Here is a 14,277-nt window from a genome sequence, read left to right as displayed (position 1 = left end):
ATCAGGACAAATTCTAAGAAGGAATCATACAGTATTAAAATAAAAATACATAAATTTGCTAACTTACTAAATAAACTCAATAACATTTAATAAAATAAGCATGTTGATTGAATTCTTAAAAATAAAATGTTTTGATTATTGATATAATTATCCTTTGTGCTCCAATTAGCTCGTCCATTCATTTATTCATTTTTTCATAATTGTGTATACTTCATACACATTGGCCGTTGCCTGAGCACTGATTGTACTAGGCCTTGAGAAAAGACACAGGTTAGCAACTCAGAAACTTTCCCCCTCAAGGAGTCTAATGAAAGAGACATTCAATAAAATGTAGATTTCAACATAGCCTAATCATGTATAGAGATAAAATGCATGTGCAGAGTACACTTAAATTTTCAGGCTAGGCCTTCTTTGAGGAAATGATATTTTGCTTAATAATGAACAGATCTGGTGAAGAAACATCCAAAGAGTTTAAACGTTTATGACAGGGTATGGGAAAGCATAGAGCTTTAAACCTATGTCAAATATTGGAGAAGGAATTTAATATGGTAGGATTTTCTGAAAAGAAATATTCACATCAAGGAGAAGAAGTCAAAGGCAGGGTGAGGCACCTGTCAGATCATAGGGTCTGGGTAATAAGTTAAGGCATGAAATGTTAGCCCAAATGTGATGGAGAGGCACTGCAAGACGTGGTTCAAATTACTTTTAAGAAATACGCTGGCAGCACACTGCAAACCTATGCTAGAGAGGAGACTATTGCATCAATCCAGACCACATGTGTTCATGTCTGAATTAAGGCAGTGCAAGCAGAAATTGAAGAGAGAAGCGAAGATGTAGGAAGTGGTAGAATCTATAGGAGTTAGGAGTTCAGAGAATTACTGTGTTTGTGTGAGCATCTACACCTGCGTGACCTTTATTTCTAGGCAGTAATTGGGGAATAATGTTTCCAATTAATAATAAGGAATAAATAGAAATAATAATAAGGAATACATAACAATAAGGAAAAATAGAGCAATTTAAATATTATAGATGAGAAAATGTTTCAGAATTATTATGTATGATTTGCCAAAGATCCTAACCTAATTTTAACATTTCTACTGTAGTATCTTGGCTTTTTCATCAATTCCTTCTGACCTGATTGATGGCTATATGAAGGGCTAATGACAATTAATATTTTATAAAAGTTCCCTGTTCACATCAAAATGGTTAAAAATAGCATGAACTACCTTTTTAGTAAATAAACCTGCCAAATTAGCCAACATTAAAATAAAATGCATGCTTCTTGCTTTATTGGGGTTCATAATCATGCAGGAGAGACACACATAGAAAAAGAAATTTGCACAAAATTCCAAGGCAGAGTAATGAACATTTTATCTAAAAATAGGTCCCAAATAGCCGGCTATGAAAGTGGGAGAGGACACTGAGGGAGATTTAAGACAAAAGATTAAACCACAGTTTTATGGACTGCCAATGTAGGTAATCATGGGAAAATTCATCTAAGAATCAATCAACCCAACTAATTTCCAAACATCCCCTACACTCAGCATTTTGACTGAAGATGTAAGCTACCAGCAATCTTAGTGATGTTAATGAGGTTTTCCAAAATCAGGAAGTGCTACAGGTATCTGAGGCATTAAAATAGAAGAGTTAAGGGTATGGACTCTGGAATTATAGAAATAAGTTTGAGTCTTGAATTTCTAATTTGCCATTAGAACTCAAACTCTCTGTTATCTCAGTCACCTCATTTATAAAACATTATACTGACATACAGATGAATAGAGATGTATAGACTCCTGGAACAGAGTAGGGTGCTCAGAAATAAATCCCTGCATCTGTAATCAACTGATGTTGGACAAAGGTGCTGTGATCATTTTTGTCCGATGGGGAGAGGAACGTCTTCCATAGACAGTGCTGGGAGGTCTGGATATGCACATGCAAAAGAATGAAGTTGGACTGTTAGCTCACAAAATACACACACACAAAAAAAAAAAAAAAACAATTCAAATGGGTGAAAGACATAACCCAGGACCTGAAAGCATAAAACTATCAGAAGAAAATATAGAAGAAAGACTTTGACATTAATCTGGGAAATGATCTCTTAGCTATGACCTCAAAAGCACAGGCTCCAAAAGCAAAAGTAGATAATGGGATTACATTAAACTAAAAAGATTCTGTAAAGCAAGGGAATAAATCAAAAGATGAGAAAGACAACCAAAGAAATAGGAGAAAATTATTTGCCAACTGTATGCCTATCTGATGGAAGGTTAACATCCAAAATATATAAAGAACTCCCATATCTCTATTGCAAAAAATACAAATAATATAATTTAAAAATGGGCAAAATACCTGAATAAACACTTTTCATGAGTAAACAAGGGCATGCTTTTGGCACCTTAGTTAAATTGCTGTTTGAGACACTTGTATCCAAATGCCTGGGTTTCAATCCCAACTGCACTTGCAGCCCAACTTCCTGATAATGCACACCCAGCAGCAGATAACTCAAGAAATCAGGTTTCAGGATCAGCATTGTGACACAGCAGGTAAAGCCACTCCCTGCAGTGCCAGCATCATACGTGGGCACCTGATTCTGTCCTGGCTGCACCACTTGTGATCCAGCTCCCTGGTAATGGCCCGAATACTTGGGCAACTGCCACTCGTGTGGGAGACCCAGGTGAAGCTCCTAGCTCCTGTCTTTGGCCTGGTCCAGCCCTGGCCATTGCAGCCATCTGGAGAGAGAACCAGTGGATGGACATTCTCTCCCCATGTCTCTCCTTCTCTCTCTGTAACTGTGACTTTCTAATAAATAAATAAATAAATAATTCTTTTTTAAAAAAAGAAGGAGTTGGGTCCCTGTCACCCATATAGGAGAACCTAGATTGAGTTCCAGACCCCTTCCTTTGGTCTGGCCCAGCCTTGGTGGTTGTGGACATTTGTGAAGTGAACCTGCAGATGGAAGCCCCCGCCCCGTCTCACAAACACACACACACACACACACGCACACACACCCCTTTCTCTTTTTTTCTCACCCTTCCTGCCTTTCAATTCAATTAAATGAACGAATGAGTAAACTAAACTTCAAAAAAGAAAAACAAACAAGTATGTAAAGAATGGTGAAAATCACTAATCATTAGGAAAATGCAAATCAAAAGAAGTCACATCATACCTGCTAGGATGGCTGTTATCAGAAAGATAAAAGATAGGCCGGTTCCTCCGCCTGTGGTGCCGGAACCCCAGGTTCTAGTCCCGGTTGGGGCACAGTTCTGTCCTGGTTGCTCCTCTTCCAGTCCAGCTTTCTGCTGTGGCCTGGGAAGGCAGTGGAGGATGGCCTAAGTGCTTGGGCCCTGCACCCGCATGGGAGACCAGGAGGAATCACCTGGCTCCTGGCTTCAGATCAGCGCAGCGCGCCAGCCCTAGCGGCCATTTTGGGGGGTGAACCAATGGAAAAGGAAGACGTGTCTCTCTCTGTCTAACTCTGCCTGTCCAAAAAGAAAAAAAATAAGACAAAGGATAACAAGTGTTCATGAGAATCATGAGTAAAGTGTACCCTTGCACACTACTGGTGGAAGTATAAGTTGGTACAGTTATATGTAACAATATACAGGTTCCTCACAAAATTAATGATTGAGTACCATTTCTTTGTATTTATTATCCAAAGGAATTGAAATCGGCTTTTCAGAGATATTTGCTCTTTCATGGTTATTGCATTATTCACAATAGCCAGGATATGAATCAATCTATATCCATTAGCAGATGAATAAAGAAAATTAGGGAATACACGCACACACACACACACACAGGTATTTCACACACACATACAAACAGGTATTTCACAAAAATTCTGGAAATGACTTAAAAGATAAGATTATTTTGGTGCAAAAGAAATGTGAAATCCATGCATAAGTCTTTATAACATACTTTTTATGCTTTTTCAAGATTTATTTATTTATTTGAAAGGCAGAGTTACAAAGAGTCACAGGCAGAAAGAGAGAGAGGTCTTTGATCTGCTGGTTCACTCCCCAGATGGCTGCAAAAGCCATAGCTGAGCTGATCCAAAGCAGGAAACCAGGTGCTTCTTCCAGGCTTCCCACCCAGGTGCAGGGACCCAAGGACCTGGTCCAACTTCTACTGCTTTCCCAGGCCATAGCAGAGAGCTGGATTGGAAGTAGAGCAGCTGGGACTTGAACTGGTGCCCATATAGGATGCTGGCTCAATAGGAGGCGGCTCTACCCACTATACCACAATGCAGCTGTCCCCATAACACACATTTTTCATAAATTTTTAAAGATCCTTCATCTACAGGAATGTCACAAATATTTTTCCATCAAAATAAACATTCTAATTAAATTTTTCCACAAAATTTCTGAAATATCTTCATACATATGTATATATGTATACACATATGCATGCAGACACAGACACATGTATATATAATAAAATAGTAAAAAGAAGAAAATACTACCATTGCAAATCATAGATGCATCTGGAAGACATTATATATTAGCTGAAATAAATCAGATTTAAAAAAAAATACAAATACTATGTGATTTCAGTACATTTGCAATCTAGGCTAGGGGGAAATGGTAGTGTTTGCCAATGGGTGTAGTTTTAGTCATGAAAGATAAATAAGTTCTGGGGATCTAATGTACAACAATGAGGTTATAATTAACATTAAATTATTGCAGTTAATATTTGCAAAGCATGAAATTTTAGATGTTCTCATCACAAGTACACCTAAGTGGGATCTATCTGAGTTGATTGATATGTGAATTAACTTGACTGTCATGATCATTTCACAATGTATATCAGATCATCAAATAACAATTGTAAATATGTACATTTTATTTGTCAAATATATCTCAATAAAGTGAATAGGCACTCACAAAATAAGAAAAAATACGTTCTCATCACATATTTGATAAGAAACTTTCGTCTAGAATGTATAAGGAATGCTTGCAACTCAGTAATATAAAGGTAAATCTGGGGCCGGCATTGTAGCGCAGCAGATTAAAGCCCTGGCCTGAAGTTCCAGCAACTTATGGGCGCTGGTTCTAGTCCCTCTTCCAATCCAGCTCTCTGCTATGGCCTGAGAAAGCAATGGAAGATGGCCCAAGTCCTTGGGCCCCTGCACCTGCATGAGAGACCCAGAAGAAGCTCCTGGCTCCTGGCTTCATATCGGTGCAGCTCCAGCCGTTTCAGCCATTTGGGGAGTGAACCAGTGAAAGGAAGACCTTTCTCTCTGTCTCTCTCCTCTTTCACTGTCTGTAACTCTCTCTCTCCAATAAATAAATAAAATCTAAAAAATCTTAACTGCTGCCTTTTGTGCAGCAGTTAAATCATTTCTTGTGATACCTGGATTCTGTACCAGAATTCCTGCTCTGAGTGCCAGCTAGTCTACTTTCTGATTCATCTTCCTGTTAACACCCTGGGAGGTAGCAGGTGGTGGCTCAAGTACTTAGATCCCTGCCAGCCACATGAGAGACCTAGATTGAGATCTGGGTTCCTGGCTTTGGACTGGGTTACCCCTGGCTATTGTGGGCATCTGTGGAGTGAACCCATAGATGGTAGTCTCACTCTCTCCTATCTCTCTCTCTTTCTCTCTCTCCATTTCAAATAAAAAATTAAAATAAATAAAAATTTTTAAAAATACTGATGGGCCATGAAGTGAAAAGGCAGACAGAAGCTTTGCTTAAAAAAATAAAAAATAAAATAAAATAAAAAAGGGGGGCAAGGAAATGTTGATAGACACTTACCCAAAGAAGATAAACAAATGGATGGTAAACACAAACCATAGTGAAATACCACTTCTCAAATATAAGGATGGCTGTGATACAAAAGACAGGATAAGACAAAGAAGAAAAAGCACTTTCCCAAAGCCTGGCAAGGACATGGAGATATTGGAGCCCTCATGTATTGCTCATGTGATTGTAATGTGGTGCAGCTGTTTTGTAAAACATTCGAGATTTCCTCAAAATGTAAAATATAGAATTGGCCGGCGCCACGGCTCACTAGGCTAATCCTCCGCCTAGCAGCGCCAGCACACCAGGTTCTAGTCCCGGTCGGGGCGTCAGATTCTGTCCCGGTTGCCCCTCTTCCAGGCCAGCCCTCTGCTGTGGCCAGGGAGTGCAGTGGAGGATGGCCCAGGTGCTTGGGCCCTGCACCCCATGGGAGACCAGGAGAAGTACCTGGCTCCTGCCATCGGATCAGCGCGGTGCGCCGACTGCAGCACACTGGCCGCGGCGGCTGTTGGAGGGTGAACCAACAGCAAAGGAAGACCTTTCTCTCTGTCTCTCTCTCTCACTGTCCACTCTGCCTGTCAAAAAATAAAAAAAAATTTTTTAAATATATAGAATTATCATATGACCCAGCAATTGCGGTTCTAGGTATACACCTGAGCAAAAGAAAACATACATGGTCATTACAACATGAACATAAATGTTTTAGAAGCATTATTCATAAAGGTTGAAAAATAGAAACAACTCAAATGGCCATTAAACAACAAAAATGACTGACAGTTAATGAATCTGGGGTTTCTTTTTAATGTGGTAAAACTAGCCCAATTTTATTTTGGTGATGTTTGCATAATTCAGTGAATATATGAAGCCACAAGAACAACCCTGAATTGTTCTTTGAATTGGGTGAATGACTGGTATGTGAATTAGGTCCCAGTAAAGCTGTTTAACAAAGAAACTTGAGAATGGGGGCATGACAAATCAAACAGTCTTACTTCCTCAAATTCTCACACTTCAGTTATATTCTCTGCCTCCTACGCAGATACCTGGACATTAAATTACAATCAAACGCTGCTTGACAGGTGCAGATTTAGAACAAAGAATTTTAGTCACCTAAGCTAGTTGCCAACACTTCTTTGGTTAAGGAGACAGACCAACCTGCCAAAGGCTTTAGATTCTGGGCCCACTGGTCTAGTCTCACTCCCTCCAGAACTCCAGGCAAGAGTCCAATTCTCCTTACTTATATTGTTGTTTTCTGTGCTGACTGCAGGTTTTTCCATGGACATCATTTTATTTAACATCTTGCTAATACTACGGAGTAATCAGAATTTCATTTTTCACCAAAAACTCTGCTAAACTCCAGGCTATTCACTAATTCTGTAACTAGAAGCTGCCTCATAGTCACCCAATTGTGAGGATGCTTTTATCCATTCACAACTTCATTCCCTCTGACTTTGTTTACCAAAACAAACCTTACTCTTTAATTATAAATTCTTGTTATATCTTGCTGCTACCCATATGTCCTAGTGCTTATGAACTCTGCCATTTGTTTTATTATTATTGTATTTCTTTGATGTACATTAGGGTTTGTTATTGGCATTGCTAATTCATAGACAAAGAAACTGTGACCCAAAGACGTTGCAAAAATGATTAAGCCAACATATATAGTCAACAGCAAAACTGACTTCTTTTGTATTTCATTTACTAAGATTTTATTTTATTTTACTAAGCTTTATTTCCCCAGCATCTGCCCCCCTCAGTTCATACAGATGTGTGCTGTGCCTTTCACTCTTGCAGATGGGAATGAGTGGATTCCTTGAGGTGAATGAATAAGTCTTATGTATTTATTCATACGAAGAGACTACAATAGGAACAAGGCATTTGCTTCTTTTGAACTTTTTGTTAAAATATGTTCCCAAATGAGGAATAATCTAAAACTGCTCCAGTATTTTCAAAAATGGATTCAATTATTGCTTTCAGAGACCTAGAAAATCCTGGCTTCTGCCCAGAGTGTGCTAGTGACACGAAAATGGGAGGATTAGCAGGGATCTGACTGGAAAAGCCTGCAATGAGTTATGAAACAGTCTGCATGTGCTTTCTAATAGCTAGTAAATGCAGTGCCATGTTTTTAAATAAATAATTTGCAGCTATGATCAATAATTCAGGGAAAGCCTAATTGACACAAGAAGATACATTCTCTTCTGTGGAAACCACAGGTTTTAGTTTTCCTCTTCAAGGTATTTGCCTGCAGGAGATGAGAGTAACTGCTCTGCAATATTCTCTATAATAGCTTTACGGTTCTGCAGATCTTACCTATAAAAGTAAAATACATTTCCTGCAAAATGTGCTAGATAGTTGCCTCTATCGCCCTGTTCTTATCCTTTAATTAAAAATTGTTGTAGTACTGGGTGTTTTGATCTGGTGGTTGGGAAACCAGCTAAAACACCCCTGATCCCACATCATATACATGGGTTTGATACCCAGCTCTGGCTCCTGACTCCAGCTTCATGCTAATAGGATACCTAGGAGGTAGCAGGTGATGGTTGGAGTGGTTGGGTTCTTGCCATAGATATGGGAGACCTAGTTTGAGATCTCAGCTCCTGAAGATGGCCCAGCCCAGCCCAGCTCCAGCCATTGCAGGCATTTGGAGATTAAAACATTAGCTGAGAACATACTTTCTCTCCTCTCTGCCTTTCAAATATATTTTAAAATTTTGTTGCAAAAACCAGTTACTTTCCACTTTTTAATGGAAGTGTTTCCTGCACAAGGCTACAAGATAAAATGGTAACTTCATGGGATAAAAATTTAAGTGGGGACAGAATGAGAAGTCTTCACAAAAATACTATCCAAAGCAGAGACTAGGGATTGTAACACCAGAGTACTGGGCATTTGGGTCTTGATTTTTCAAGAAATGTGCCTGTAGGGAAATTCAAAACTAGTAGAAAGAACAAGTTTCCTTACAAAAGGATAACCAGGACATACAATGGAGTTCAAATTGCAGCCAAGATCAGGGGAGACTGTTAAGTGTAAAAAGTTGATATTCTAATAGGCAGGAAATCCTATGGGCTTAAAGCAATTTATATGATGGTAACGGAATTCAAAGTCTCAACAGAATAATGCAAGGAAGAGAAACAAATAAAGTTTCAACTTACAAACCTAGAACTCGCCCTAGATTTCTTTTTTATTTCAGAATTTATTTTATTTATCTGAAAAGCAGAGTGACAGAGGAAGAGGGAGTGATGGAGAGAAAGAGAGATCGTTCACTCTCCAAATGGCTCCAATGCTTGAAGCTGAGCCAGGCCAAAGCTATGAGTCTGTAACTCCATCCGGGTAACCAATATGGCTGGCAGGTATCTGAGTCCTTGGATGACTTTCTACTGTTTTCCCAGCTGCATTACCAGGGAGCTGGATTGGAAGCAGAGCAGGCAAGACTCAAACTGATGTTCTGATATGGAATGCCATTGTCATTGAGGGTGGCTTAAACCGCTGTGCCACAATTCCTAGATTTCTTGTTTTCCCTTTTTCTCCATAGCTAATGAGTCACCAAGTTATATCAACTAGAAATTTCTTAGATACTTCTCTGTATGACAATTGCCCTCATCATTCCTTTCAATTCCTACAAAAGACCTTACAGGTTCTTTGTCACCTGCTGTAACTTCTTCTGCTATGTCCTGCACACAGCTGCAGAAGTGATCTTTCTATCCTAGGAATTTCTTGTCTTAAATCTGTCAAATACTTCCTATTGACTGCAGGGTGAAATACTAAACTTTGCATGGCTCTCATTAGTTGGATATGACTTGACTCTGATGAGCCCTTCATACTCTCTTGTCCCAGATGAACGTAAGGATGCTGGTACTCTCCAGAGAAGCCGGTATCTTTCAGGACTAAGTAACTTTGAATATTGCACCATCTCTGCCTCAATGGAATGCCCTTCACTTACCTTCATTTTTTTTTTTAAGATTTTATGATTTATTTGAGAAGTAGAGTTACAGACAGTGAGAGGGAGAGACAGAGAGAAAGGTCTTCCCTCCATTGGTTCACTCCCCAGGTGGCCGCAACGTCCAGAGCTGTGCTAATCCGAAGCCAGGAGCCAGGTGCTTCTTCCTGGTCTCCCATGCAGGTGCAGGGGCCCAAGCACTTGGGCCATCCTCCACTGCCCTCCTGAGCCATAGCAGAGAGCTGGAGTGGAAGAGGGACAACTGGGACTAGAACCGGTGTCCATATGGGATGCCAGCGCCACAGGTGGAGAATTAACCTACTGTACCTAGGAGCCGGCCCCCACTTACCTTCATTTTACCTGATCATCACCCACCTGTCCCTCTAAACTAACCTCAGAATGTGTTTCATCTAGAATGACTCTGTTAACCTATCATCTGCCTTCCCAAGTCCTACTTTTCTTAAATTTAATATTCAAACCTATAATATTGTATTAACTCCTATATTCACTGTTAGTTATAGTCTTTCTCACTATTCCTTGTGGGCAGTCAAGGTGTATTTCTTTTATCACTTTCCATGCATGGCCCAGGACTCTTAAGCAAGTCTTAAGTAGGTTTCAACACATAGCCCAATTCACTGGTACCTAAGTAGCTAACACTATCTAGGATACTGTGTTGAGAAGGATCAAGATTATACTAAGAAAAATAGGGTGGTTGATTAATGATATGCGTCTCGGTTCCTCATTGTAAGGACAGCAAAATGCATATATCATCCTTGCTCTATCTACTCTACCAAACAAGACAATCTCACAGTTTTCACTGAGTCTATGAGAGCATTCTGTAATTTAATGAAAAAAAAATCCAAAATTAGAAGGAAGAGTGATAATATTACACAGGAACAAAGCAAAACTGCAATGTTGGTCAAAGAATTTTAAGTTTCCTCAAACCTGTGGACAAGATTAGTGTCTGAATCTGGAGAAGGCTGAACTCCTCTATTTTAATTCTTGGGACTCAGAAAATTAACTGTAAAGTACGGAATTTTGGCATGCTGAATGCTTTGTCTATTTTTTCCTTAAAATATTGTAACAGATATACAAATATGTTGCATATTTATAGGGTATTAAATCATGTTTTATTACATGTAAATATATTTGGGCATTTAACATTTCTTTATAATGAAAGCATCCGAACTCCTGTCCTCTAGCTTTTATTTAACAGAGAAACATACAGTACATTAACATTATGCATAGTCACTATGTGATGCAATAGAACTCCAGAAATTATTTCTCTTATCTAGCTTTAACCTAGTACCCTTCAATCAACTTTTCCCCATCCCTCCCTCTTCACCTCCCTCCCCAGCCTCTGGTAACCAGCTTTACATTTTTTACCGCTATGAGATCATCTATTTTTAGACCACACATATGAGTCAGATAATTTTGCCTTTCTGTGCTTTACTTATTTCACTTAACATAATTACTTCCATTTCCATCTATGTTGTTGTAAATGAAAAGATTTAATCGTTTTTATGGTTGAGTAATATTCCATTGTGTATAGGCACCACGTTTTATTTTTCTATTCATTGGTGGATGAATATTTAGCCTGTTTCCATGTCTTGGCTATTGTGATTAGTGCTGCAATAAACATGGGAATGCAGATGGCTCTCCAACAGATTTCATTTCCCTTGGATACATACCAAAAAGTGGGATTGCAGGGTCATATGGTAAATTTAATTTTTGTAGTTTTATGAGAAAACTCCATACTGTCTTCCAGTGGCTGTACTAATTTATATCACCACCAACATTATGCATGGGTTCCCTTTTCTACACAGCTCTACCAACACTTGTTATATTTTGCTTTTGGATAATAGCCAATCTAATTGATATTTCATTGTAGTTTTGATTTGAACTTTCCTCATGATTAGTAATGTTCATCATTTTATCATTTATCTGTTGGCCACTTGTATTCCTTCCTTTGAGAAATGTCTATTTAGATCTGCAACTCATTTTAATTGAATTAATTTAATATATACCTTACAGAAGTTTTCTCCCATTCCATAGGTAGTCTCTTATTTCCTTTGCCATGCCAAAGTTCCTTAGTTTAATGAAACTGCATTTGTCTATTTGTTTTCTGTGCTTTGGGTGTCTGAGCTAGAAAATCCTCGCCTATTCCATTGCCCTGAAGTGTTTTGCCAATACTTTCTTTTTTAAAAGATCTATTTTATTTGTTTGAAAGGCAGAGTTAGAGAGAGAGAGAGAGAATCTTCCATCCACTGATTCACTCCCCCAAATGGCTGCAATAGCCAGAGCTAAGCCAATCTGAAGCCAGGATCCAGGACCTTCTTCTGCGTCTCCCACTTGGGTGCAGAGATCCAAGTGCTTGGGCCATCATCTGCTGTTTTCCTGGGTGCATCAGTAGGTAGCTGGATCAGAAGCTGAACAGCTGGGACTCAAACCAGCACCCATATGGGATGCCGGCACTTCATATGGTGGCTTTACCTGCTATGCCACAATGCCCGCCCCTAATAGTTTCAACATTTCAGATCTTTAATCTATTTGGAGTTGTTGTTTCTACATACGTTGTTTTTACATAGTGAGAAATGGGGGTTTAGTTTCATTCTTCTACCTGTGTATATCCAGTTTTCCCCATGTCATTTATTAAAAAGACTATTCTTTTTCCAATGCATGTTTCTAGAACTTCTGTTAAAAATTTGAAAGGCAGAGTTAGAGAGAGAGAGAGAGAGAGAGAGATTCCATTTGCTGGCTCATTCCCAAATAACCAGAACAGCCACAACAACTGGGGCTGGGCCAGGATGAATACAGGAGCTGGAAGCTTTTTCTGGGCCTCTCACATGGGCACAGGTTCCCAAACACTTGGGCCGTTTTCTGCTGCTTTCCCAAGTGCATTGCCAGGGACCTAGCCTGGAACTGAGTAAGTTGGGACTCAAACTGGTACCCTTATGGGATGCCGGCATCACAGGCAACAGCTTTGCCCACTATCCCACAATGCTGGCTCATTTTTAATATATTTTAAAGTCAAATAGTATAATGCTTCATGTGTTGTTCTTTTTGGTCAAAATCATTTGGACTATTGGGGGTCTTTTGTGGAACCATATGAACTTTTGTAACTTGTTTTTTCTAATGCTGTGAAAAATATCACCGGGATTTTCATAGGGATTGTGTTGGACTTGTAAATTACTTGAGTAGTATGCACAGATGGTCACACCTAGGTCCCCTAGTCACAAGTACCTACAAGCCCCAGGGTTGTGTGCCAAGCCCACAAGAAGCTGGCAGTGACACTTGCCAAAATGATTCTCTTACCCCAGAGCACAGGAACCTCCACCAGGTACAGAGAATATTGGAGGTTCAGTGTGTGAACACTGGCTGGGTAGCAGAGATCTTTGGACTTTATTAGACCTCATCACATACACATAGACTGACTCTGAACTCTAAGGCACGGTCCTAAGCTCCCTCTCTGGGCCTCTCCATGCTGTTGGAGTTTCACTTTCTGGCAGCAGCTGTAGGAGGACGGCAGATGTTGCATGGCTGTGGAAGCTCCATAAAGACACTCTACAGGTGGAGCTCCGTGTGACTGAATTCTTCCAGAGTGGCATGGCACACTCTTCCTGTACCTAGCAGGAGATGTCCCTCTATGTCACTTTCTTTCATTCTTGCTTTCTTCAGTGGGACCTTTCTTATGATCATGCCAAGACGAGGCACTGTGGTCTCTCACCTGGCTTCCGTAGCTCTTGCGAAGGTGACAGGTGTGCATAGCGTTGTTCACGTTAGTGTCTCTGTGGGGAGGCGGTCACCTTGGTTCCAATCTCCCGAGTGCTTTAAACTAAAGGAACACCAAGGTCCCCCGATCTTCTGCACTCTCTTATGTCTGGCCCACACTCTGCTGAAGTAAAACGAGAAGATGTCTCTGAAATCTTCCATCTGCCTAGGGACAAATCCTCCAAAACAAAATCCAGTGGTCACAAAGCCCCTCCATAGGAATTGAATCAGCTAGGGAAGGAAGATTGCCTCTCCATAGAGGAGACCAAAGGTTGACACCACAGACTGTGTCACAGGCTGTCATCTGTTCTTTTTTTTTTTTTTTTAACAGGCAGAGTGGACAGTGAGAGAGAGAGAGAGAAAGATCTTCCTTTGCCATTGGTTCACCCTCCAATGGCCACCGCGGCCTGCGCGCTGTGGCCGGTGCACCACACTGATCCGATGGCAGGAGCCAGGTGCTTATCCTGGTCTCCCATGGGGTGCAGGACCCAAGCACTTGGGCCATCCTCCACTGCACTCCCTGGCCACAGCAGAGAGCTGGCCTGGAAGAGGGGCAACTGGGACAGAATCCGGCACCCCGACTGGGACTAGAACCCAATGTGCCGGCGCCGCTAGGTGCAGGATTAGCCTATTGAGCTGCGGCGCCGGCTGTCATCTGTTCTTCTGAGGGCTTCGCCAGGACAGCTGATTATCTGAGGGACTTGCTATAATCCGCATAACAGGACAATCTTTCTTCCCTGTGTATATCTTCTACTCCCCTTCCCACAATTTATTCTGCCACCACCCCACAGAAGCTCTAAGTCCCTATTCCTTTCTGTAGCTCAGGATGCCATAAAGACT

The sequence above is a fragment of the Oryctolagus cuniculus genome, chromosome 11 (genome assembly GCF_964237555.1).
Source record: "Oryctolagus cuniculus chromosome 11, mOryCun1.1, whole genome shotgun sequence".
NCBI lineage: Eukaryota > Metazoa > Chordata > Mammalia > Lagomorpha > Leporidae > Oryctolagus > Oryctolagus cuniculus.
The sequence above is the reverse complement of the archived record's forward strand: the minus strand, read 5'-3'. Positions refer to the sequence as shown.